A 26,529-nucleotide genomic window follows, 5' to 3' on the forward strand; every position below is an offset into this window, starting at 1 on the left:
AACAGGTTAACCACTGCTTGTGATGCAGGCATCCCCTATTGGTGCACTAGTTTGAGTCCCAGTTGCATGATCTCTGATCCAGTTTTCTGCTAATGTGCCTGGGAAAGCACTAGAAGATGTTTGCAGGTATTTGGATCTGTGCCATCCATGTTGGAGACAAGGTTGGAGTTCTGAGTTCCTGGCTTTGGCCCAGGGGCTCTTGCAGCCATATGGGAAATGAAGAAGCAGAAAGAAGATCTTTCTCTGTATTTTCCTCTCTGTCTCTCTGCCTCTCAAATAAATACAATAAATATTTTTAAAAAGGCATCAATCTATGGAACATCAAATCTGTCTTCAGTCAAGATTGTCAACAAAACAAGTTGGGTGCAGTGCTGTGGCATAACGGCTAAAGCTGCCTCCTGCAGTTCCAGCCGGTTCAAGTCCTGGCTGCTCCACTTCTGATCCAGCTCTCTGCTATGTCCTGGGAAAGCAGTAGACCATGGCCCAAGTCCTTGGGCCCCTGCACCCATGTAGGAGACCTGGAAGAAGCTCCTGGCTCCTGGCTTTGGATAGGTGCAGCTCCAGCTGTTGCAGCCAATTGGGGAGTGAAGATGGAAGACCTCTCTCTCTCTCTCTCTCTCTCTCTCTCTCTCCTTCTCCTTTTCTCTCTGTATAGCTCTTTCAAGTAAATAAATAAATTAATTACATATATATACATATATGTATATATATGCACATGTATATGCATATATATACATGTGTGTTTATTTATATATATCTATAACTATGTATATATACATATAGTGTTATATATATATATATATATATATATATATGTCTAGGAATAGTTAATGGACAGCTGAAGAATTGAAACACACTTATTTCACTACAAGCATAAAATATTTGTGCAAAACCACAGAAAAGAGAAGAGCAATGGTTACTTTTGATACACTGGATCTTGAATTCTAACACCTAGATTTCAAGCTCATTTTAGCAGGGCTGAGTCTTCTATTTCTTTTAAGTGTCACCATTGTCTGTTCTTTCCTACATCTCCCAGTCCCCTTCACCCTTCTACTCTCACAACATATGGAATACTCAGCATGTATGGTAAAGTCCCTTTAAATAACACTTGAGTCAGGGGTAAATGTCACAATGGATTTAATGTGACATCACCAGGATTTGGAGTCAATGGTTAGAAACCAGTTAGTAGCAGCATAAGCCATACTCTCTGGGAGCATGAAAGCCCATTTCTTAGCTTCCTATTAGGCATCTTTGTTAGTTTTTGCCTAGAGTCTCTGGAAAAGTAGAAATAAGAGAAAATCACCCCAATTCTCAATATTTTTTATCAAAATGCAAAATGAAAAAGATAGTGAATCTGAATCAGAAAAAAAGATTGAGAATTCCCCCATCATGAGAAGAAACCCCCAAAATGAATCAGATACTCCAACGATCACTATGATTGAAATCCCACATGCGGTACAAGAAATCCTTGCTAGGATTGAGCAAGCACAGCTCCTTCGAGCCAGAGAGGTAGGTACATAACCAGAAGTTTAAGTAAAACTTGTTAAATGTATTTGTATTTCTTTGAGTCTGAAAGACCAAAAAAGAGGATCAGAATGACAGAGATTTCCCGTCTGCTAGTTTATGCCCCAAAATGCCTACAACAACAAGAGCTGGGTCAGGCTAAAGCCAGGAGCCAGAAACCCAATCTGGGTATTACATGTGAGTAACAGGAAACCAACTACCTGTCCCATCACTTGCTGCCTCCCAGAGTGAACTACAGCAGGAAGCTGGAATTGGGAGTGGGGCCAAGACTTAAACCCAGCACTACAATATGGTATTCCAGTGACCTGACAGTCTTAACCTCCAGGCCAAATGCCTACCCACACCTTTTTTTTTTTTTTTTAACTTTCCATGACTGGGTACATTTTTTTAGAGATCACTTTATTTTCAAGATGATGTAACTGACTTGAAATGATAATGCCACTTGACTAATTCTTTGGTTAACAAGGCTACAAATGGATATTAATCTCTTATCAGAATTAATCAACCATTTGAGAGATATATGCTGTGGGGCCAAAGATGTGAGGCAGAAGGTTAAGATGCCACTTGTGATGCCAGCATCCCATATGGCAACTGCTCTGCTTCCTATTCAACTACCTAATAGACCTGAGAAAGCAGTGGATTATGGCCCAAGTACTTGGGCCCTGCCATACATGTGGGAGATCAATTGGAATTTCTTACTCCTGGCTTTGGCCTAACCTAGATGTGGCCATTGTGACAACTTTGGGAGTGAACCAGCAGATGGAACATATCTGTCTATCTATTTTCCTATCTATCTGCCTTTCAAATAAATAAATATTTTTAAATGTCTGAATAAAAACTTTTTCTGACTTCTATGAGTTAGGACCGTCATTATAAATTTGAATTAAAAGAATAGGAACACATCCTTGCTTGTTCTTGATTTTAGGAGAAATCACTTGGTTTTCTGCCATTAGATAATCATGACAGTAGTTGTACATTTTTTAATGGTGCTTTTCAACTGCTTGGGGAATTTCTCTTCTTGTCCTAGTTAGCTAAGACTTTTATCTGGAATATATAATGGGTTTTATTAAAGGCTTTTACTATATTTCAGCAATAATCATGCAATCATGCTCTTTTCTTGTTGAATCTGTTAATATAATGAGTTACACTGATTTGGGGCTGTTTAACAAACTGTGGAGTGGGATTTGAGAAAGGATCAGTCCATTCAAAGGCAGATATTGGAACTCTGGGTGCAATAATATGCAGAAAAATGTAACCTTTAGGGCAGGACTGTGAACGAAGGGGTGCCTTCTAGTATCTGAGCTAAGGTGGTATAGGGATTTGCACAATAGGGTGAAGTAGAACAACTGCCTCGTTAATGGCCCTGAGATATTGAACTAGTCTGTAATCCCATATTTGTTTTTTGTTTTTTTTTTTTTGACAGGCAGAGTGGACAGTGAGAGAGAGAGAGACAGAGAGAAAGGTCTTCCTTTTCTGTTGGCCCACCCCCCAGTGGCCTCTGTGGCTGGCATGCTGTGGCTGGTGCACGGCGCTGATACAAAGCCAGGAGCCAGGTGCCTCTCCTGGTCTCCCATGTGGGTTCAGGGCCCAAGGACCTGGGCCATCCTCCACTGCACTCCCGGGCCTTAGCAGAGAGCTGGACAGAAAGAGGAGCGACCGGGACAGAATCCGGAGCCCCGACTGGGACTAGAACCCAGTGTGCTGGTGCTGCAGGTGGAGGATCAGCCTAGTGAGCCATGGTTCTGGCCCCCATATTTGGTTTTAAACAGGCAGAATTGTGCTATTACAAGGAGACTGACATGCGGCCAGGGTTCCATAATTGAGAAATTTATAAATCAAACATTGGAGACCCCTCCCCCTTAACTTCTGGCTTTAATGGATACTGGCATCATTAAGGGAATCTTGTCTCTAAGGTGATAATTATGAGCACAGCATGTGTGGCCCATCCAGGTATCCCTTAATCACAGACTTCAGCATCTACTCTATCTTTGATTTCAGCAGGAAGATCGTCCAAGAGGGGACTTGTCTCAGTATTCATCAGTATCACTAAAAGACTTAAGAGTTGGTAGCAATTAACCTGAGAGAAGTGTCCATGAATGATAGCAAATCCTTGTCAAGTAGCCGTTGGACACTCAGGCACCACCAAAAACTAGTGAGAGAAAAGAACATCTTATAGCAGTGAACCAAATTGGAATAGTAAATGTCTGAGACTGAGGCCTGGCCGTCAACTCCTGTGATGACACAGCTCTGAGGATAATGGCCCCAAGTGGGAATTCAGTACAGAGTAAGTGGCTCCCTCTTTAGTAGGATATCAACACTCTGACAAGAGATACAGAAAGTCACCTTGGGCTCTAGGCATGAGATGTTCATACAGGTTGTGGGCACCACATGAGTTCTGGAGCCCTGCCAGTCTGCAGACAAGGACACAAAGGGACTTAGGAGTCCTCCCTCCCTTTGGAGCTGAGGACAATCTTGTTTTCAACAACCTTCTCCTTAACATTGAGGGAGATGGCTGGGTAGACATTTCAGGTAAACATTCCTTGAACCAGTGTTTCAGCTTCCCACACCTGAAGCATTTTCTCTTAGCTTATCTTCCATAACAGAAGGCCCTCTTGGTTGACTATGAGATTGCCAGGCACTGGTTATGGGGACTGCTATTCCATGAGTCTGCAATCTGGGTTGCCTCCCACTTTGGAGTGTCCTTTCCACTTAATCCCATTCTCTATCATTAAACACCTGCAACACTACATCCAACATCTAGTTCATGGGCATCTGAGCTCCCATGCCCAGTTTCTGAAGCTTCCCAATCACTAAGAAGGCACCATTAGGGGTGAGGCCACAGGGATGGGTCTGGAATCACCCAGAGCTGAAAGTTTCTTCTTAACCTAGGAAGAGAAAAAAAAAAGTATGGCTCTGCCTGGGCCCCATTATGCTCAAGTGTTCAGCTTGAACCTCGGCATTAGTTGTGATCTGGCATTCCAACATCTCTTTCTTGCCCCACAACTTGAAGGCTTCCTAGAGATCCACATCCCAGCCCTTTCCAGGACTCCCTGCAAGTTTTATCCAAACTTGAGTTCTCCTTCCAGATTTCAGATGCAATTTCCCAGTGTGTCAATCATTTGGAGAGACTTTATCCTGTACCCAGGAATCTTGGTCTCTAGGTTGTACCCCATCAGTACTTGACCTAAGGTTCTTTGTCCTCAGGGGTTCTAAACTGCATCCAGGAATCCTTATACTCTGGATCTTCACCATGTATGTGTTGCAGCTCAAACCCTAGGACAATAACCTAGCTAGACCTAAAACCCACATCTGAGGTCCAACTCAAACTGCAAAGATAACCCCACAAGCAGGGATGATGACCTTGGTCATAAGAGATACCAAGCCCCAGCTAACTACTAGCAATCCCACCCATAAGCCAGAACTTGGAACCAGATGCCCAGACCTGCCTCCTGCTTTGCAGCTACTGTACCTATTCCCAAGTAGAATATCCCACATTGACTGCCCATAGAGCCAACTTTCCACAGGGCCAGCAGCATTGTCCTATGTGTCTGAAGGGCAGGTGCAGTGACTGCAGATTCCACCATAATTAAAGTCAAGGACTTGATCCTGCCTCCATGAGAAATTGAATCTGGAAGTCTTTCTTAATCTTCTAATACTTGGAAACCACCTCTACAGCCTTACAGGCCAGAGCCAAGAGCTAAACCCATCATTTCTGGGTGCCTGTGCTTGCAACTGTTGCCTTTCCCCACCTCTCCTGGATCCCAGACACTGTTCCTCCCTCTCTGGGAGGCAAGCAGGGAACAGCAACAAAGGAAAAGAAGGAGTTGGAGGTTCAGCACATGGGGGTTCAGCCCTGGCTGCTCTGCTCCAGAAGCAAGAGCGGGGCTTCCCTTGGGAGGCCTGGCAGAAGATGCCATCTCTTGCAGCATGAACTAGCTCCAGGAGCATGATGCGGCCAGGTGACTGTCACCTATGTGCCCTGGGCAGATGGCCACATCACACCCATGTGCTTCCCTCAGTTGTTAGGAGGATCTAGGAACTAGCCACGTTCCTGTATTTCCTGCTACTTGTTAATGTACATGGGGCTATTTCTACTGAGACTTCTGTGTTCCTTGGGACTTCCAGTCTAATAATAGATGGCTTCCAGCTGCTAAGACAGAACAAATAAGTCCCTCAGTTTAAGATTTCAAGCACATGCCAAGATGATATGAGCCTAAGACAAAATAGTACCTTTAAAATGTTTGTATTTGTTTCAGTAGTATTGTCATTTTAACACTCTGTGAAATTCATGACTAATGGGATGTCTTTCCATTTACTTGTTTCTCCTTTAATTTCTCCAAACATTCTTTAGTAAATACTAAAAGTACATAAATCATCCACCTCCTTGCTTAAGTTTATTAACTTAAGAATAAATATTCATATTTTGTTCTATATTAAAGGAATTTTTTAAAATTTCCTTTTCAGCTTGATTAGTTTCAATGCACAGCAAAGTACTGGTTTTTGTGTGTGGATGTTGAATCCTACAATGTGTTAAATTCATTTGTTTTAGCAGTTCATGTGCATGTACGTATGTTATCTTCAGGACTATTTTATATATAAGATAATATCACCTGTGAACAGAGATAATTTACCCCTTTCTTCCCAATTTTGATGCCTTCTATTTCTTTTTACTGCCCAACTTCTTTTTTTAAGATTTATTTATTTATTTGAAAATCAGAGTTACACAAAAAGAAGAGAGGCAGAGAGAGAGAGAGAGAGAGAACAGACTTCTATCCACTGGTTCACTCCCCAGTTGGCTCAATGGCCAGAGCTGCACCGATCTGAAGCCAGAAGCCAGGAGCTTCTTCCAGGTCTCCCACATGGGTTCAGGGGCCCAGGGTCTTGGCCCATCTTCTAGTGCTTTTCCAGGCCACAGCAGAGAGCTGTATTGGAAGTGGAACAGGTGGGACTCAAACTGGCACCCATATGGGATGCCGGCACTACAAGTGGTGGTTTTACCCACTGTGCCACAGCCCTGGCTCCTTATTGCCCGACTTCTATGTTCAGGACTTCAAAATGATTTAAAGTAATAGCTTTCAGTATTTCAACCTGAACTATGCCATTACTGTAGGCTTTTCATATTAAGGAATTTTCTTTCTCTTACTATTTTTTTTTTGGTTGGTTTTGTGAGTTTTTTTTTTTTTTCCACAAGAGAATGTTGAATTTTGTCAAATGCTTTTTCTGCATCACTTGAGGTCATGCATGCTTTTTTTCAGGATACATTATCATCTTAACATTCTATTGAATTCTGTTTGCTAATATTTTACTGAGGTTTTTGCATCAATATTTGTCTGTTTATTGTTCTGTAGTTTTCTTGTAGTTCCTTTGTCTGACTTTGGTATTGGAGAATTTAGGCCTCAAAAACTGAGTTGGGAAGTGTTTCTTCCTCTTGCATTTTCTGGGGAATTCATGAGGAACTGATATGTTTTAATTTGGGATGCTATTCATCGTTTGAGCAAAACTTGTCTCCACTTGCCTTTGCTCCTAAAGTCAATGGATTTCTGAAACTCCATCAATTCTGTTCCTGATGGCATTATTGCTAGTACTTGCGCTCGCTTCAGCAGCACATATACTAAAATTGGAATGATATTTCTAGTACCTAACCTCTGAGTGTTCCATATGCATGATGATTTGGTTATCAAAATCCAAATCTTACTCTCCTTGCAAGGGGTGTAGAGGAGTTTGGTTTGTCTGAAGCCAAAACAGAGTAATTGATAAATTTATCTATCAGATTTATTGTATCATTTTTTCTGTGTCTGATATTTTGATCTGGTACTTTGATTGGTATTGCACTGAATCTGTAAATTGCTTTCTTTTTTTTTTGTTCTCTAGAGATGAACTACTTCTATTTTTTATTTTTATTTTTATTTCATAAATGTGAATTTACAAAGTGCAACTTTTGTATTGTTGTGGCTTCCCCCTCAACCTCCCTCCCTCCCGTGGCCCTCCCCTCTCCTTCTCCCTCTCCCATGCCACCCTTTATTGAGTTTCATTTTCAATTACCTTCATATACTGAAGATCAACTTAGTATATACTAAGCAAGGATTTCAACAGGCTGCACTCACACAACCGCACAAGGTATAGGGTACTGTTCGACTAGTAGTGTTTTTAAGTTTCATAGTAAAACACTTTAAGGACAGAGATCCTACGTGGGGAGCATATACCCAGTGACTCCCGTGGTTGATTTAACAATTGGCACTCTTATTTATGACATCAGCAATCACCCGAGACTCTTGCTATGAGCTGTCTAGGCTATGGAAGCCCCTTGATTTCACTGACTCTGAACTTGTTTAGTCAAGGCCGTATCACAGTGGAGGTTCCTTCTTCCCTTCAGAGAAAGGCGCCTCTCTCCTTGATGGCCTGTTCCTTCTGCTGGGGTCTTGTTCACCAGGGTCTTTCATTTAGATTGTTTTTTGCCATCGTGTCATGGCTTTCCATGCCTGTGAGACTCTCATGGACCTTTTAGCCAGATCCGAATGTCCCAAGGGTTGATTCTGAGGCAGGAGTGCTGTTCTGGGCATTTGCCATTCTATGAGTCTGCTGTGTGTCCTGCTTCCCCCGCAGGATCATACTCCCCCTTTTAATTCTATCCTTCATTATTTGCTTACACTGGTCTTATTTGTGAAATCTCTTCGACACATACCCTATCTTTTTGATTGATTTTTGATTTACCAAGTGTGCTGGCATTGGTACCTGCCTCCTTGGTAAGATTGATTTGAAATCCCCTGGCACATTTCTAGTTCCACCATTGGAGGTAAGTCTGAGTGAGCTTGTGCCAACCTATATATCTCCTCCCTCTCTTATTCCCACTCCTATGTTTAACAGAGATCACTTTTCTGTTAATTTTAAATGCCTAAGAATGATTGTGCATTGATTACAGAGTTCAACCAGTGGTCTTATGTAGAACAAACAGAGCAACAACAGCAACACCACCAACAAAAATACTAAAAGTAATAAAATAGTATGTTGTTCCTCAACAATCTAGACAAGGGTTGGTCCTGTCATTGTCTCTCATAGTATCATTTCACTTAGCAACAACAACAACAACAACAACACTAAAAGGAATAAAATAGTAAGTTGTTCCTCAACAGTCAAGACAAGGGCTGATCATGTCATTGTCTCTCATAGTGTCCATTTCACTTCAATGGGTATCATTTTAGATGTTCATTTACTGGCCATCGATCAGGGAGAACATATGATATTTGTCCCTTTTGGACTGGCTTATTTCACTCAGCATGTTTTCCAGCTTCCTCCATTTTGTTGTAAATGCCTGGATTTCATTGTTTTTTACTGCTGTATAGTATTCCATAGAGTACATATCCCATAGTTTCTTTATCTAGTCATCCGTTGATGGACATTTAGGTTGATTCCATGTCTTAGCTATTGTGAATTGAGCTGCAACAAATATCGAGGTGCAAATGGCTCTTTTTTCCTCCCCTTTAACATCATTTGGGGAAATTCCAAGGAGTGGGATGACTGGGTCCTGTGGTAGTGCTATATTCAGGTTTCTGAGGACACTCCAAACTGTCTTCCATAGTGGCTTTACCAGTTTGCATTCCCACCAACAGTGGATTATTGTCCCTTTTTCCCCGCATCCTCGCCAGCATCTGTTGTTGGTAAATTTCTGAATGTGAGCCATTCTAACCACCTCATTGTGGTTTTGATCTGCATTTCCCTGATGGCTAGGGATCCTGAGCATTTTTTCATGTGTCTGTTGGCCATTTGGATTTCCTCTTTTGAAAAATGTCTGTTAAGGTCCTTGGCCCTTTTTTTTGTTGGGCTGTTTGTTTTGATTCTGTGGTGTTTTTTGATCATTTAATAGAATCTAGTTGTTAATCCTTTATCTGTTGTGTAATTTGCAAATAACGTCTCCCATTCTGTTGGTTGCCTCTTTACTTTCTTGACTGTTTCCTTTGCTGTAAAGAAACTCTTCAATTTGAGGTAATCCCATTTGTTTATTTTATCTCTGATTACCCGTGCCTCTGGGGTCTTCTCCAGCAATTCTTCACCTGTTCCAATATCTTGAAGGGTTTACCCTATGCTCTCAATTAGTTTCATGGTGTCGCGGTGCATCTCTAGTTCTTTGATCCATGTTGAGTGGATTTTTGTATAAGGTGTAAGATAGGGGTCTTGCTTCATACTTCGACATGTGGACATCCAGTTTTCCCAGCACCATTTGTTGAAGAGGCTGTCCTTGTTCCAGGGGTTGGTTTTAGGTCCTTTGTTGAATATGAGTTGGTTATAGATGTTTGGATTGATATCCAGTGTTTCTATTCTGTTCTATTGGTCTATCCATCTGTTTTTGTACCAGTACCAGGCTGTTTTGATTATAACTGCCCTGTAGTATGTCTTGAAGTCTGGAATTGTGATGCCTCCAGCCTTGTTTTTATTGTAAAGAATTGCTTTAGCTATTCTCTGTCTCCTGTTTCTCCATATGAATTTCAGCATCGTTTTTTCTAGGTCTTTGAAGAATGACTTTGGTATTTTGATTGGTAATGTGTTGAACTTGTAAATTGCTTTTGGAAGAATGGACATTTTGATGATATTGATTCTTCCAATCCATGAGCATGGCAGGTTTTTCCATTTTTTTGTGTCATCTTCAATTTCTTTCTTTAGTGTTTTGTAATTTTCATCATAGAGGTCTTTGACATCCTTAGTTAAATTTATTCCAAGGTACTTTATTGTTTTTGTGGCTATTGTGAATGGGATTGATCTTAGAAGTTCTTCCTCGGCCCTGGCATTATCTGTGTATACAAAGGCTGTTGATTTCTGAGCATTGACTTTGTATCCTGCTACTTTACCAAACTCTTTTATGAGTTCCAATAGTCTCTTATAGGAGTTTATTGGGTCCCCTATATATAGTATCATGTCATCTGCAAATAGGGATAGTTTAACTTCCTCCTTTCTCATTTGTATCCCTTTAATTTCTTTTTCTGGCCTGATGGACCTGGCTAACACTTCTAGGACTATATTAAATAGCAATGGTGAGAGTGGGCATCCCTGTCTGGTGCCAGTTTTCAATGGAAATGCCTGCAACTTTTCCCCACTCAATATGATGCTGGCCATTGGTTTATCATAGACTGCCTTAATTGTGTTGAGGGATATTCCTACTCACCCCAATTTGCTTAGGGTTTTCAGCATGAAAGGGTGTTATATTTTGTCAAATGCTTTCTCTGCATCTATTGAGATAATCATATGATTTTTGTTTCTCAATTTATTAATGTGATGTATTACATTGATTGACTTTTGAATATTGAACCATCTTTGCATACTAGGGATAAATCTCACTTGGTCCAGGTGAATGATCTTTCTGATGTGCAGTTGGATTCGGTTTGCCAGAATTTTGTTGAGTATTTTTGCATCTATGTTCATCAGGGAGATAGGTCTGTAGTTTTCTTTCTCTGTTGTGTCTTTTCCGGGCTTAGGAATTAAGGTGATATTGGCTTCGTAGAAAGAATTTGGGAGGGTTCCCTCCCTTTCAATCATTGTGAATAATTTAAGAAGAACTGGGGTTAGTTGTTCTCTAAATGTCTAGTAAAATTCGGCAGTGAAGCCATCCGGTCCTGGGCTCTTCTTTTTTGGTAGTGCGTTTATTACTGATTCAATTTCTTCCATGGTTATGGGTCTGTTTTGATTTTCTATATCTTCATGGCTCAGTTTAGGAAGGTTGTATGTGTCCAGGAATCTACCCATTTCTTCCAGGTTCCCCAATTTGTTAGCATACAAATTTGTAGTGGTTTCTAATGATTCTTTTTATTTCTGTTGTGTCTGTTGTTACATTTCCATTACTATCTTTGATTTTACAGATTTGGGCCTTCTCCTTTTTTTGATTAGTTGGGCCAATGGTGCGTCGATTTTGTTTATTTTTTCAAAGAACCAGCTCCTGGTTTTGTTGATCTTTTGTATTGTTTTTTTGGTTTCAATTCTGTTTATTTCTTCTCTGATCTTTAGTATTTCTTTCCTCCTTCTGGATTTGGGCTTGATTTGCTGCTGGTAAATTGCTTTCTAAAGTGTGGACTTCTTGATTATATTGATTTTTTCCAATCCATGAACATGGAAGATTTTTCCAGTTTTTGGTATCTTCTTCAATTTCTTTAATGTTTTGTTTTTCTCATCATAGAGATCTTTGACATCCTTGGTTAAATTTATCCCAAGGTATTTAATTTTTTGTAGCTATTGTGAATGAGATTGTTCTTAAAAGTTCATTCTCAGCCTTGGCATTGTTTGTGTATACAAAGGCTATTGTTTTTTTGTGTATTGATTTTATATCCTGCTACTTTACCAAACTCTTCTATGAGTTCCAATAGTCTCTTTTTTATTAGACAGGCAGAATTAGACAGTGAGAGAGAGAGACAGAGAGCAAGTTCTTCCTTTCATTGGTTCACCCCCCAAATGGCTGCTACAGCTAGTGCGCTGTACTGATCTGAAGCCAGGAGCCAGGTGCTTTTCCTGGTCTCCCACGGAGGTGCAAGCATCCAAGCCCTTTGGCCATCCTCCACTGCCTTCCCAAACCACTGCAGAGAGCTGGACTGGAAGACAAGCAACCGGGACTGGAAGCCGGCACCCATATGGAATGCCAGTGCTGCAGGCAGAGGATTAGCCAAGTGAGCCATGGCGCCAGCCCCCCAATAGTCTCTTACTGGAGTTTTTTGGATCCCCTACAGATAAACTCATGTCCTCTGTAAATAGGGATAGTTTGACTTCTTCCTTCCCAATTTGTATCCCTTTGATTTCTTTTTTCTTGACTAATGGCTCTGGATAGAACTTCCAGGACTATATTGAATAGCAATGGTGAGAGTGGGCATCCTTGTCTGGTACTGGATCAGTGGGAATGCTTCCAGCTTTTTCCCATTCAATAGGATGCTGATCGCAACTTTGTCATAAATTGCCTTGATTGTGTTGAGGAATGTTCCTTCTATATCCAATTTTCATCATGACAGGGTGTATTTTATCAAATGCTTTCTCTGCATCTATTAAGATAATCATGTAGTTTTTGTTCATAATTTTGTTGCTGTGATGTATTACATTGATTGACTTGTGAATATTGAACCATCCTTGCATACCAGGGATAAAGCATCTTTGCAAGGCTGGATGGGTGGTGGCAAATTCTTTCACTTTCTTTTTGTTATGGAAGGTCTTTGTTTCACTTTCATTCATAAATGAGAGCTTTGCAGGGTATAATATCTGGTTTGACAGTTTTTTTCTCTCTTTTTAAAAAATTTATTTATTTTAATTAAAAGGCAGAGTTACACAGAGAAAGAGGGAGAGGGAGAGAGGGAGAGAGGGAGAGATCTTCCATCCACTGGTTCACTCCCCAGATGGCTGCAATGACCAGAGCTGTGCCTTTCCAAAACCTGGAGCCAGAAGCTTCTTCCCGGTTTCCCATGTGGGTGTAGGGGCTCAAGGACTTGGGCCATTTTCCACTGCTTTCCCAGGCCATAGCTGGGAGATGGATCAGAAGAGGAGCAGCTAGGCCTCGAACTGGTGCCCATATATGATGCTAGCATTGCAGGTGGTGGCTTTACCCACTATGCCACAGCACCTGCCCCAGTTTTTTTTTCTCTTAAGACTTGGAATATATCTCACCATTCTCTCTTAGCCTATAGGTTTTCTGATAAGAAGTCCACCATGAGTCAATTGGAGACCCCCTGAAAGTAATCTAGCATTTCTCTCATGCACATTTTAGAATCTTTATTTTTTACTGTGATGAGTTTGATTACAATGTTTTGTGGTGAAGATCTTTTCTGGTCATGTCTGTTAGGATTTCTATGTGCTTCTTGTACTTGGATGTCCTTTCTTTCTCCAAATTAGGGAAGTTTTCTGTTCCTACTTCACTAAAAAGGTCTTCTAATCCTTTCTCTCTTTCCATGCCTTCAGGAACTCCTAGAACCCACATGTTTGGTCACTTTATGGTATCCTGTAGATTCCCAACAATACTGTCTTTTAGATTTCTAATTTCCTTTTCTTGTTTTTGGTCTGACTGTATAATTTCCTGTGCTTTGTTTTCTGAGTTGGATATTTCTTCTAATTCACCAATTCTTTTGTTAAGGGTTTCTAATACTTTTTTATTTGTTCTATTGAACTCTTCATTTCCAAGATTTCATTTTTATTTCTCTTTAAGATCTCAATTTTGTCAGATAAATTTTCTTTCATGTCATGAATGAATTTCATTAGTTTGTGCAGTTGCTTTTGATTACTTCTAAGTAATCCTGTGATCAATTTTTTGATTCCGTTCCTGGCATTTCTTCAATCACTTTATCATCACAATCTAGTATTGAAGTGTTGTATTCTGTTAGGGGCATCACGTTTTCTTTCTTATTCTTGTTTCTTGAAATGGTGTATTTTTTATTTGGCATTTGTAAAGATACTCAGTGGTTTCTTCTTTGCTTTTTCACTGTGGTATCTTTTATCTTTGTATTATTCCTCTGTGGATTAGTGGAGTGTCTACTTTTTCAGGGAATACCTAGTGCATGTGGTGGGTGTGGCCAGGGAGCTCTGTTCAGTTCTTCAGGATGAAGGGCATTTCTAAGGTGACACACCCAGGTTGGGTGTGCAAAATCTCTCTCTCTCTCTCTCTCTCTGTCTCTCTCTCTCTTTTTATCAGATGGGATGTTCTGCTCTGTTGTCATAGACTCAGCTCACCTCTTCTCCTAAATAGAGACCAGTGTCTGGACACTAGCCCCAGTGGACATAATATTCTTCCACTCTGCCACAAGAATCACACAAAGAATCTGTGCAGTCCTCAATGTAAGCACAGATGACCCAGCAATGTCCCTCACCAGATAACCAGGGAGCCCTAGTATGTGGACCTACCCACAGTGATTACCCAAAGTCCCAGCCACACCCTGGGCCCTCCCATGCAGACTCAGTGTTTTCGCAGTTCTAGCACACAAGACCACCACAGTCACAAGTTCCCAGTCCCCTGTCAGTCTTCCCCAACAGACTCAGGAGTTCCACTCAGCTGGTTGCTGGGTGCAGACACAAGCTGGCATAGCTATTATATTATGTCTAAAATTGTACCTGCTTTCTATTGGCTTGTTACAGGACATCATTACAGGTTGATTGGGGAGAGAGAAACGTGACCTTCTTTTATTCCTCCTCTAGTTTGGCAGGTACACTATTCCCCACAGGGCTCCAAGCTGGATTCCCTCAAGGCTTTTCCTGCAACTTTATCACCAGTGGCTTGGGATGCTGCAGCCTGGTCTCACCTCACTCTCCAAAGCTGGTATGTAGGTTCTCGGCTGCTGGGGTCCTGAGTTGTTTGCATCCACACCCTCCATGTCCGTCCACCATGTCCCTCTAATTTGGGTTGAGTTTCCTCTGGAATTTTCTCCCCAACTCTTCCCTGAGACTGCACTCTCTCCACTTTTCTCAAACTACCTTCTACTAGACTAGAGCAGTAAACTCCCTCCCTACTCTGCCATCTTAATCTTTGATCTGGTATTATCTGTTGTTTCTTCTTAAAATATTTTTAAATATTCACTTTATTCTTTATTTACAAGATTTATTTACTTATTTGAAAATAAGACATATATATGTATATATATATATATATATAGAGAGAGAGAGAGAGAGAGAGAGAGAGAGAGAGTGAGAGAGAGAGGGAGAGAAAGAGAGATCTTCAATCCAGTGGTTCACTCCCCAAATGGCTGCAATGCCTGGAGCTAGGAAGCAGAGCTTCTTATGGGTCTCCCACATGAGTGCAAGGGCCCAAGTACTTGGGCCATCTACTGCTGCTTTTTCCATGTGCATTAGCAGGGAGCTGGATCAGAAGTGGAGCAGCTGAGATTGGAACCAGTGCCCTTATAGGATGCAGTACCCCTAGGCAGCAGCTTTACCTGCCATACCACAGCCCTTTCCTTTTATTCTGATAAAATTATATTCTTAGATAAACTGTCTGTACTCATCCTTCTAAAAATTAATATAAATAGGAAATCAATTTGTAGTAACACATTTTTCAATGTGTGAATCCTAGGTCAAACTCAAATAGAAGTAGACAGAGGCTTATTATCTAGATGTAGATTTAACACAACTGAAAACTCCAAATGTAGAGTGATAGAAATGCAGCTTATTGTACTGACACTAAATACTATTGACACTAGTGCATTGCTATCGGAATTATGGTGCTCTATAAGGGTAAAAAAAATGGAGAAATTTTAAATAACATTTTATTGATGTACATAGTACTTTTATTCCTAGAAATGTCAATATATAATTAAGTTAAACCAAGGAACTCTTTGCATTTTCATTTTAGGAGTCCTATTCTAGGCTACATGTTTTGTAACCTACACATATGAGTGTCCCATGAGGCATTCCAAAGTCCACAGGATATAGGACAATTCTTTATTGTTTTAGACTGTTCATTTGCACTATAGAATTAGCCATCATCTCTTACCATCCCTTATATTTTAAAGATTTATTTATATATTTGAAAGGCAGAAATACACAGAGAGAAGATGAGAGAGAGTGAGAGTGAGTGAGAGAGAGAGAGAGAGAGATCCATCAGCTGCTGGTTCACTCACCAAATGGGTGCAACAGCCAGGGCTGAGCCAAGCTGAAGTCAGGAGCCAGGAGCTTCCCAGGGTCATCCACATAGGTAGCAGGGGCCCAAGCACTTAGGCCATCCTCTGCTTCCTTCCCAAAAGCAACATCAGGGAGCTGGATCATATGTAGAACAGCAGGGCCTTGAACCAGCACCCATATGGGATGCTGGCACCTCAGGTGGATTCTCAACTTTCTATGCCACAGTGCTGGCCCCTTAATATCCCTTATTAAATACCAGTAGTCAACCCTCCAAATCACTATGATGACCAAAAAGCTTTCACAATATTCCAAATGTCTCCATCAAGAACTACTTTGATACAGTGATGAATACAAAAATTTACTACAGATTCTTGAGCAAAGCAGATAATTAAATAAAATTCATATTTGAAGAATGTTATGCTAGCCAGTTTCCATGTGTGAAGGCCAAATTTAGAAAAAAGGAAGAAACATTTAAAAAAATTGTTAGCAGTGATGGTTTAGCAATAATTTTCACATATCATATACCTCATATGGCTGTGGATTTAATATCTCCACTCTTTTGTTGCTGAGACAGAGGAAGCTCAAAGACGTTAAGTGGTTTACTAAAAACTTTTTAAATAAAAGCTAGGGTTAGGATCCAGGTATGTTTCAAAGCAAATACTCTTATTTCATAGCATTTCTAGTATGATGGAGGCAGAAAAAGATTTTTTTTTAATTTGAGAGACAGGTAAATAGAGCTCCTGTCTACTGGTTCACTCTCTAAATTCCCACAAGATCAAGAACCAAAAGCTCAGGCTTTAAAATGTCCCTGCAAAGATAGAGAAGCATCCCAAAAGGAGAAAGGGGAAAGCAGATACTAATGAGGATGGAAGAGCTATACAGAAAACTGGATACTCCCAACAGTCCCATCACAGAAAGCAGAAGGCACTGGGGCTGCCAGGTGATAGCACTGTACTTCTACTGACTGCTATTTGAGATGCTATTTTCTTAAATCAACTTTTATAAAAGTGTTGAGCATTGGTTCAGGTTTTTTTTTTTTTCAAAATAATATGACTTCTTGTTGTCTTATGTGCAAATGGTAAATACCATTAACACTTGTAAAATGTGTTTCAGAAACTCAATTGAAATGAAGGAAAAATGTGATTTTTCTGTGCTGACTTTTAAAGATTATTTTTGATTTTCAAGATGGATTTCTCTGACATTCCCCTGTTGGCCACTTTGGTATAGAAGCCTTAAAGTGTTGAGAGGTCAACTTTCATAAGTTCTCCTTCCTGAATGCCATCAGTATAGACTTGACTTCCTTAAGCCAAGACAATTGATATACTCTTGAAACCCCTAAAATAAACTTTTTGGACAGGTATTTGGCCTAGTGGTTGTGTCACTGGTTAGGATGCCCTTGTCCCACATTGGAATATCTCGGTTTCCATTGTTTCAGACCTGGGAGTCAGTTCATGATGGCTTAAGAGACTGGCTTCCTGCCACCCACATGGGAGGCCTCAATTGATTTCCTGGCTCCTTTGTTCATTCCAGACCATACCCAGCTGTAAGAGGCATTTGAGGAGTGAACCAGTGCACAGGAGTGCTCTCTCTCTCTCACTCTCTTGCTCTCTGCCTCTCAAATGATTTTTAAAAATCAAGTATGTTGGGGTCGGTGCTGTGGCTCACTTGGTTAATCCTCTGCCTGCAGCACTGGCATCCCATATGGGTGCCAGGTTCTTGTCCTTGTTGCTCCTCTTCCAGTCTAGCTCTCTGCTGTGGACCAGGAGGTCAGTGGAGGATGGCTCAGGTACTTGGGCCCCTGCACCCACATGGGAGACTGAGAGGAAGCACCTGGTTCCTGGCTTCAGAACAGTGCAGTTCTAGCCATGGCAGCCATTTGGGGAGTGAACCAAAGGAAGGAAGACCTTTCTCTCTGTCTCTCTCTAGCTGTCAAATAAAAAAATATCAAATATGTTAAGTAACAAAACCCAGATTTTCTGGTGATAACATCAAAATGGTATCACTCAAAAGGTTCAGAATTCCTGTTTGTTGGTTGTGAATTCATCTCATCAAGAATCCTGAAGGTTTTAGTGCATATCTTCCATGTCAGAGTTGGCCTGTGAAAACCTCTTACATGCTCAGAAAGGGTGAGAGAGAGAGAGAGAGAGAGAGAGAAAGAACGTTAATCTTCCATCTACTGGTTCATTTCCCAAATGCTTGCCAATAACTAGGGCTGAGCCAGGCCAAAGCTAGACATCTGTAACACCATTGGGTCTTCCATATTGGTGGCAGGGGCCCAAGCACCAGAGCCATCATCTTCTACCTTTTCAGCATAAGCTGAAAGTTGGATTGGATGCACGGAGCCAGGACTCAAACTGGCACTCTGAAACAGGATTTGGACATCCCAAGTGATGGTCTAACCTGCTGCATAATGTCCACCCTGATGCTGTCAACTTCTATGGTCACTTTTCTGGGAGGGGAGTTTGGAAGTTATAAAGTATTATAGGTTGTCACCTGTGTGTCCTGCCAGAAGTAACTGTTTTTGAAAAGTATCATATAAATCCAGAAGCAAGTTGGCTTGCTCGGGGTGTGTGTGTGGGGGGCACTTCCTATCTAATGTTATGAAGATATTCTTTAGAATCTTGGGAAAGTTTTAGTTTTCCTTTTCACATTTGTCTTTAGCCTACTCTGAACTGCTTTTTATGAAAGTGTTGGGTAGAATGTCAAGTTAATATTTTTTTCACGTGGATAAGTGGTTGTCCCAGCATCTTTTAGTGGAAACTTCATTATTTTCCCACTGATCTGTAACACTGGTTCTTTCACAAATCATATTTCTGGGTATGTGTGTGATGTGTTGATGATCCACTGGTAGATCTGCAGTACTAAAGATTACTGATTATTACAACTTTAGAGAAAGTGCTTAATAAGAACTAAGATCCCTCCATATTTTATCATAATGTTGACCAACCCTACTTCCACCTCCAATATCCCTATCAAAGTTTTCTTCCTTGCAAGTGTCTTGTCTTTCCTTAGCCATTTGCTCTTGTATATAATTTCTAACACTAGACTAAAAAGTTCAAAATCAATTGTAAAAAAGAGTTGGGAGATCCATGTGATCTTTACAATGTGTTGTCTTCCAATCCATAAACATGGTATATAGCCTACATTTATTGAGACTTCTAAAATTCTAAAATTTTTTTCTGTAAAGTTTTTTAACTCTCCCCAAGATAATTTATTAACATGTTATCCTGTCTTTTTCTTTAGGACATTAATTCACAAATGAATGACATAATGAACAATGTGCATCGAATAATGGCTCGCTACACTCTGGATTTTAACTTGCAATCTGAAAGGAATACCTTCCTTAAAGAACATATGAAAAAATAGAGAACCATATTTTTGGATAAAATGGCTACATATGCTAAGAATGCTGAAATGAGAGAGAAGATACTTGCCTACATTCTGGCCTGGTTGGAAGAATGGAGTAAGATTCCAGAAGTGGTTCAGCAGAAAACCACAAAAGATAGAGAAGAGAATGTATAAGAAAATGGTAAAGGATAAATCATATTAAAGAAAACAAGACAAAGAGGTTGTTCAGAAAATGGCTGTTCTCTTTTCCAGTAAGAATAAAATGAGAAAAATATAGATTTGTTCACTTGGTGCCCATTATTCTGGCTTCCTTGCTTTTCTTTAAGCACATCAATAATGTTCCTACCCAATGCCATGAAATTTACTATTTTCTTATCTGGAACATTTTCCTCTAGATAGCCATATGGCTTATTCCTTTCATAAATTTCACTTGAACATAAGGTGTTCTCTGATCATCCCCATCCCATATCACCTGACATTCTCCATGAAGCTTTGTCTTTGTCAGTGCCATTAGTATCAAGCATACTATGTAGCTTTTTATTTTTATTTTTTGTCTGTATTCTTTGACTGGAATGCAAGCAGTATGAAGCTCAGGAACTTGTTTTAGTCAATGCTGCCCCCACAGTACCTAGAACAATACTAATAGACACTGATTGAATTAAAGAATGGATAAACTAAGAGCATATGTATTTTTAATAAAATTGATTTAGTGAAAGGTAGAATGACAGAGAAGGGGAGAGGCAAAAAGATATCTTCCATCCACTGGTTTATTCTCCAAATGATATTAACACCCAGGTCTGGGCCAGGTCACAGCCAAGAGGCAGGAATTCTATCCTGATCTCCCACATGGATGGTAGGGCCCCAAGTACTAGAGCCATCATTTGATGCCTTCCCAAGTTCATCAGCAGGAAGCTAGATTGGAAGCAGAGCAGCTGGTTCTCAAAGTGCCATTCTAATGTGAAATTCTGTCATTGCAAGTACTGGCTTAACCCACTGTATGACAGTGCCAGCACCAGGACTGTGTGTGTGTGTGTGAGTGTGCATGTGCATGCATATGTGTGTGTATGTGTGTGTGTAGTGTGTGCGTATAAAATATATTTTCTTGTAAAAAAGAATTTTAAGTGCTGACATTGTGGCAAGGCAAATTAAGCCACCGCTACAATACTAGCATCCCATATGAGCATGGATTTCAGTCCTGGCTGCTCCATTTTTTTTTTCATTACAATGATTTATTATTAAATAAAGCAATGATTCCAATGATACAAGAGATTAAGGTGATTGAAAATTATGGATAAATGAAAAATGAATGATTTGTTTTCCAATACCAATTCTTTTTTTAAACATATATTTATTTGAAATTCAGAGTTACACAGAGAGAGGAGAGGCAGAGAGAGAGAGAAAGGTCTTTCATCCACTGGTTCACCCCGCAATTGGCCGCAATGGTCAGAGCTGGACTGATCTGAAGCCAGGAGCCAGGAGCTTCTTCCAGGTCTCCCACAAGGGTACAGGGCCCAAGGACTTGGGCCATCTTCTACTGCTTTCTCAGGCCACAGCAGAGAGCTGGATCAGAAGTAGTGCAGCCAGGACTCAAACAGGCGGCCATATGGGATGATGGCATTGCAGGTGGTGGCTTTACCCGCTATGCCACAGCTCTGGCCCCTCTAAAACCCTTTCAAATGATCAAAGGGAGCAAAAACTTTAAACAAAAACACCTAAGTATGATTTTCCAGTATTCTCTCAAACTGCCTTTTTCTGTGCTCTTATGGAGCAAAAGCCATAATGAATTAAGGTTGTCTATGTCCCAATTAAAACTTAGTTTAGGTCACAGAAATGTCAATTTCATCAAATGTCCACTTATCACAAAATATTATTTAAAATACTTTTTAAAAAACCATTTTTTGACAGGTGGAGTTAGTGCAAGGGAGAGACAGAGAGAAAGGTCTTCCTTCCATTGATTCACACCCCAAATGGCCATTACGGCTGGTGCGCTGGTGCCGATCCAAAGCCAGGAGCCAGGTGCTTCCTCTCAGTCTCCCATGCAGGTGCAGGGCCCAAGCACTTGGGCCATCCTCCACTGCCTTCCTGGGCCACAGCAGAGAGCTGGACTGGAAGAGGAGCAACCGGGACAGAATTGGCACCCCAACGGGGACTAGAACCCGGTGTGCCAGTGCCGCAGGTGGAGGATTAGCCTAGTGAGCTGAGTCACCAGCTTAAAAACCCATTTAAAAAAATGGAATACACATCCTTAGTTCAAAGGCCATACAAAAATTGACAGCAGGTAGAATTTGGTCACAGGACCACAGCTTGCTGACTTCAGCATTACTTCCCTGGGTTGATGGAAGTTTCCTGTTTGACCAGATACACTTGCAATTCTACTGTCGATTGAACTGGAGTTTTCTCACTGGCCTTGCTTCACACCCAACACTTTGTGCCACCCCGCAGACCTGGAGAGGAGGAAGCTGTAGTTCATGTTCTTATGGTTACTGGTAGCCCCTATATGCTTAGACTGTAGACTTAAGAAGGGCTGTCATTTACAGGCAGTGCTGTGAAGGGTTTGAGCTTTTTTTAACAGAAAAATTTTCTTTAATAAATATAAATTTCGAAAGTACTACTTTTGGATTATAGCAGTGCTTCCCCCATGACCCCCCTCCCACCCCCATAAACCATCCCATCTCCTACTCTCTCTCCCATCCCATTCTTCATTAAGATTCATTTTCAATTATCTTTATATACAGAAGATCAATTTAGTATATACTAAGTAAAGATCTCAACAGTTTGCACCCACACAGAAACACAAAGTGTAAAGTATTGTTTGAGTACTAGTTATAGCATTAATTCACATTGTACAACACATTAAGGACAGAGATCCTACATGGAGAGTAAGTGCACAATGACTCCTGTTATTAATTTAACAATTGACACTCTTGTTTATGGCATCAGAAATCACCCTAGGCTCTTGTCATGAGCTGCCAAGGCTATAGAAGCCTCTTGAGTTCACACACTCCAACCTTATTTAGACAAGGCTATAGTCAAAGTGGAAGTTCTCTCCTCCCTTCAGAGAAAGGTACCTCCTTCTTTGATGACCCATTCTTTCCACCAAGATCTCACTTACAGAGATCTTTCATTTAGGTAATTTTTTGCCACAGTGTCTTGGCTTTCCATGCATGAAATGCTCTCATGGGCTTTTTAGCCAGATCCGAATCTGGCTGCTCCACTTTTGATCCAACTCCGGCACCTGGGAATCAATGGAGCATGGCCTAAGTACTTCAGCCTTGTCATCCATGTCAGAGATCTGAATAGCCTTCCCAGGCTCCTGGCTTCAACCTGGCCCAGCCCTGGCCATTGCATTGTGGGAGTGAACCAGCAAATGGAGGATTTTTGTGTGTGAGTCTCTCTCCCTTTCTCTCTCTCTCTCATCCCTTCCTCTCTGTAATAATGCCTTTCAAATAAATAAATCTTTTTTTAGAGTCAACTATTTGAAATGGTTTTAAATTAAAAAACAAAAATAAAAGAATTTCATTTTGTTGCAAGATATTTTGAGTGACGGCATTAGAAAACACCAGCATAGTGGCCAGCATTGTGGCACAGGGAGTTAAGTTGCAGCTTGTGACACCAGCATCACATTTGAGCATTGGTTTGAGTTGCAAATCTTCTGATCCAGCTCCTTACTATTGTGTTTGGGAAAGCAGAAGAAGATGGCCCAACTGCCAAACCTAATCAGTACTCCACACTACATGTGCCCGAAAAGAAGAGAAAAGAAATAAAACTATCTTCTGAAATCAAATTAAAGCCAGCCACTGAATCAAAAAGTCAACACTTCCTTCCCACTGAGACAAAGAGCTGAATGGCAAAAGTAGAAAAAGTGGTATGCAAGAGAAACCCAGAAAATGCAAAACCAAATCTTCAGGAGACAAGAGTTCAGTTTTGCTAGAGGATACTGAGTCAATAGACAAACAGAGGCAAAGTGAAACTGACAGCTTATCAGAGTCACTCAGTATGACCCAAGTGAAATGCACATCTATGTGCTTAAAGCTGAGATTGAAGGAAAGACACAGCAAACCTCTTTAAGAACTACCATAAGCAAAGAAGGGAAAACTAAAGGAAAAGAAATGCTAACCAAGTCTAAACTTGATAAATCACACTCAAGGACAGCTAAAGTGACTCCAGAAACTATCCAAGATCTAGGAGCTTCGGAGAGCAAAAGTGAACGTAGTAATGTAGAAGCATTTCAGAAAGCCATAATGAATTTCTTAAAAGAGAAAATTAATAACATACAAAAGCCCTCTGATAGAAGCACCATGCTGGAGGAGGAAGAGGAGGAGGAGGAGTTATTAGAAACAGCAGAAATTGAACAATTAGGAATCACAAAAGAAAAGATAGAGGAATATTTAAAAAAATGTAACTGAAATTGTTACTAACATCCTGAGGAAATGTCAGGATTCAAAGAAGGAAGAACAGGTTGAAGAGAACCCTACAAAAGAGAGAGTAGATCCCACAATTAAAAATTTAATACAAGTGATTTTAACTGAAATGGAGATCAGCCAGGCTCCAAAGGCAGCGAGACACCCAGAGCCAAAAATGAGAGGGAAGAGAGAGAAGCAGAAGCCAAGTAGAAGGGTAGAGAGCCTGGAAAGGCAGAGGGAGAATGAAGCAAAGATCAGAAGATGAGAGGGAAAGAATCTGAAGATCACTTTCGAATGGAGGCCCAGCTACAGCTACAGCAATGTTAGATGAATCCCAGTTACTCCAAGAAAACGACTTCTATAGAATCTCAGAGCTTCTTCGGGGGATAATGCACTCCATACCAAGCGGCTCTCCCACCTCCACCCAGTCCTCACCATATGCGGCCCTTCCTATTTATCCAGAGCCCCTCCCAATGTACCAAACTCTCACTCCACAGCAGGCCCAGGACCTGAGGACCATTCTAGGTCCTCAACCATTCCAGGACCTGACAACCCCTTTGATTCCCCAGCAGATCCAGACCCTGGAGGCCACTCTGACCCCCACACAGGTCCAGGCGATGAGAAACATTCTGTCCTCACCACGGGCTGAGACCTTGGGGCCCACTCTGACCCCCACACAGGTCTAGGCCCTTAGGACCATTCTAGCTCATCAGGAAGCCCAAGAACTGGGGACTACCTTGACCCCTGAACAGGTCCAGGTGCTGGGAACCATTCTGTCCCCACTACAGGCTGAGGCCCTGGAGACTATTCTGACCCCTCTGCAGGCCCAGGCCCCAGTGACCACTCTGACCCCTGTGCTGGTCTAGGCCCTGAGGACCACACTGATCCCTGCACAGGTCCAGGCACTGGGAACCATTCTGTCTCCACCATGGGCTGAGGCCCTAGGGACCACTCCAACTCCTCAACAGTCCCAGTCCCTGATAACCACACTGATTCCTCAGCAGTCCCAGGCCCCAGTGACCACTCTGACCCCTGCACAGTTCCAGGCACTGGAAACCACTCTCACCACTCAGCAGGCCCAAGCTGTTGGGACCCTATTCAGCCCTCAGCAGTCCCGGGCTCTGATGACCACTCTGATGCTTCAGCAGCCCCAGGCCCAGGGGACCCCTCAGATCCCTCAGCAGATCCAGGTCCTTGGAACAACTCTGACCGTTCAGCAGGCTGAAGCCCTGGGGACCACTCTAACCCCTTTGCAGGCTGAGATCCTGGAGCCCACTCTCACTCCTCAGCAGGCTCAAGCCTTGGGGACAGCTGGGGCTGAGGTCCTGAAATAGGCAGGCACAGGCCCTGGAAACAATTCTGACCCCTGAGCAGGTCCAATTCCTAAGGAACACACTAACTTCTCAACAGGCCAAGGCCCTAGGGACCCCTCTTACCCCTCAGCACACCCAGACTCGGAGGATCCCCCTTATGCCTGAGATGTACCAGGGTTTGGATATGGCACCCACACATGAGCAGGCCAAGGCATTGCAGGCTCCTCTCACTCTGGAGCCAGCCCTGACACCGAGAGCCCCTGCTGCCCCTCAGTATGCCCAGACACTGAAGACAGCTGGCACTTTTCAGATCCAAGCAAGGCAAATCCCACTAAGTATGAAACCGACTCAGATATTTGGGGTCCCTGGCACTCAAGAACAGGCTGAGCTTACCCAAGCAATTGGAGCCACCCTCACTCCTGAGCTGGCTCAGGTGATAGAGGGCCCTCTCACTTTTACTCAGGGACAGTCCTCAGGAGTCTCTCTTATACCTGGGGCCCCTCCCGCTCCAGGGCAAACCCTAGAGCTAGAGGCTCTTAGCTGTAGGCAGTTATTTCTGTCTAAGCACCCTCTGACTCCCTGGCCCCCTGCAGTACTGAAGGCCCCTCTTGCTCCCAGGCGGTCTCTTAAATCAGAACTCCCACCCTTTTCTGGAAAGATTCCCAGTCACTGGGCTCCTCTCCCTCCTTGGCAGTCCTTGGCTCCTGGGGCCCCTTCCACCCATGAAGAACTCTTGGAATCTGGACCCTTAACCTTTTCTGGGAAGCCTCAGGCTTTCCTACCTTCTGTCCCTGCTGTCAAGTCTCCCTCTCTGCAGGCCTCTCCTGCCCTTGGTCAGTCCCTGGCACTGTCGGCTTCCCCTGGGCAAGCCTCCCCACCACAAATCCCTCCTGCTTCTGGGCATCTCCCCACATTATGGACCCCCTCCATTGCTGGAAAGCACCAGAAAGCTGTGTCCTCATTTGATAGAAAGAAAAGATTGACATCTGTTTCCTTTCTGAAATCACAATCATCATTGGTCCAATGCAGTATTCCAGATTTCAAGGCAATTCAAGCTCCTTTCACTGTGAAGAAGATCCAAATTTCTGAAGTCCCTGTCACTTCTGAAGAAGCATTTCAGTCCTATATCACCAGTGACAGGGCACCAGTATCGCAAACCTCTTACATTGAAGAGGAGGCTCTTCTTATTCTGCAGAAACCTAGGACATCACTACCTCCTCTTACAACACGACTGCTGAAACCATCACAGTTACCAGCTCTGCAAAGGCGCTTAAGAACACGACTGCCCTCTATAGACAAGCCTTGGATCAAGACTTCAGCTTTAGGTATCAAAGAAACCAAAATGATGGTGCCTCCAATCCTCTCCTCAAGAACCTTAA

General features: G+C 42.0%; 1 pseudogene; it reads left to right on the forward strand.

Moving 5' to 3' along the window:
* The first annotated feature begins 1,329 nt into the window (after positions 1–1,329).
* LOC133754507 (protein FAM186A-like) lies at positions 1,330–26,529 on the forward strand (annotated as a pseudogene).

This window comes from Lepus europaeus, unplaced genomic scaffold (genome assembly GCF_033115175.1).
Source record: "Lepus europaeus isolate LE1 unplaced genomic scaffold, mLepTim1.pri SCAFFOLD_119, whole genome shotgun sequence".
Lineage (NCBI taxonomy): Eukaryota > Metazoa > Chordata > Mammalia > Lagomorpha > Leporidae > Lepus > Lepus europaeus.